We start from the raw sequence: 1,963 nt of genomic DNA, 5'->3' as shown, positions 1-1,963 counted from the left end.
GCAGGATACTTGGTAGTGTGGAGGAGCAGAGAGATCTGGGGGTACATTTCCACAGATCCCTGAAAGTTGCCTCACAGGTAGATAGGGTAGTTAAGAAAGCTTATGGGGTGTTAGCTTTCATAAGTCGAGGGATAGAGTTTAACAGACGCGATGTAGTGAGGCAGCTCTCTTAAACTCTGGTTAGGCCATACTTGGAGTACTGTGTCCAGTTCTGGTTGCCTCAGTATAGGAAGGATGTGGAAGCATTGGAAAGGGTACAGAGGAGATTTACCAGGATGCTGCCTGGTTTAGAGAGTATGGATTATGATCAGAGATTAAGGGAGCTAGGGCTTTACTCTTTGGAGAGAAGGAGGATGAAAGGAGACATGATAGAGGTGTACAAGATATTAAGAGGAATAGATAGAGTGGACAGCCAGCGCCTCTTCCCCAGAGCACCGCTGCTCAGTACAAGAGGACATGGATTTAAGGTAAGGGGAGGGAAGTTCAAGGGGGATATTAGAGGAAGGTTTTTCGCTCAGAGCGTGGTTGGTGCGTGGAATGCACTGCCCGAGTCAGAGGCAGATACACTAGTGAAATTTAAGAGGCTACTAGACAGGTATATGGAGGAAAGGTGGGGTGTTATATAGGAGGCAGGGTTTGAGGGTCAGCACAACATTGTGGGCTGAGGGGCCTGTAATGTGCTGTACTATTCTATGTTCTATTTTCAGTCTTGGGAAAAAGCCTGTATCCCTCATCATCTTATTCACCTTTCTGAATTGACAGAGAATTGATCGCAGTGGGATATCATTCTCCTTCTCTCAGTGTGGGAAGGGATTCACTCACAGCCTACCCACAGACTGGCCAGTGAGTTCACAGTGGGGAGAGGCCATTCACCTGCTCTGTGTGAGGGAGGGAACTACTCAGTCATCCAGCCTGAAGATACATCAGCAAGTTCACACCACAGTGAGATGCTCCCCCTATTCTGCAAGCGGGAAGCCATTCATTCTGTCGTTGATGCTGACGATACTGTACATGGGGTCCCGATGAGAGCGGACAAGGAACACTGTGCACAGGTCTGATCTCCCTCCCTGAGTCCGCCTTTGGGATGCAGGGAATGAAGAGAAGGTTTCCCACATTGACTGATTGGGTGGGGATGGCTGTGTCCTCGGAGATATTACACAGGCTGGGACTGTCTCAAAATTTGAGAAATAAGAGGTGGTCTGACTGACACAGTCTCACAGGAATTTCATCACCCAGAGTGCAGTGAATTTTTGCAATTTTCTCCACAAGGTTTCTAAGTTCAAAAGGCAAATTTAGGGCCACAGCGGTGACGGAAACACTGCGGGAAAGTGGTGCTGAATGAAGGGCAGTGAAGGCACAAGGGGTCGAATGGCCACACCGATCATGTTTATTTCCTAAAGCACAAGTTTACCTGTGCAATATTTCCCTTTGGGCTTTAGCCTGTCAGATTGCACAGAAATGCGGTGAGAGTTCCGGAGATCGATCAGCAGCCACTGCAGGGCATCTCCCATCTCCCAGCAACAGGGGACGGGTCTGGGAGGCAGCTTCGGACAACCGGCTCCGATCCACGCCGGGGAAAGACCAGGCACCCTCCGTGTTGCTGAAACATCTCACGGAATCTCACCCAGTCTCCTCACCTCTGCCAGCTGAAGGAATTAAGACCCCGGCCGGTGTTGCAGACTTTACCCGAAGTGCCGCTCCTGATCTCCGACTTCTCACCGGGTCCAGTCGCTTCCGGTTCCATTCTGAGCGCTCGGCGTCCCGCCCACTGACACGCTCCGCCAATGAGAGCATGTTTGTTCCAGCGCTGTTCTCTGATTGGCTGTGAGTCTGTCTGAGGACGGGCTGCTGCCGGGAGCCGGAGATGTCAGTCACAGTTTGTTCTCAGAATCAAAGCAAGTTCCCCGAGGCTCAAAGTTCAAAGTAAATTTTATTATCGGAGTACAAATAAATCACCGCATAC

The sequence above is a fragment of the Hemitrygon akajei genome, unplaced genomic scaffold (genome assembly GCF_048418815.1).
Source record: "Hemitrygon akajei unplaced genomic scaffold, sHemAka1.3 Scf000037, whole genome shotgun sequence".
NCBI classification, from domain to species: Eukaryota; Metazoa; Chordata; class Chondrichthyes; order Myliobatiformes; family Dasyatidae; genus Hemitrygon; species Hemitrygon akajei.
The sequence above is the reverse complement of the archived record's forward strand: the minus strand, read 5'-3'. Positions refer to the sequence as shown.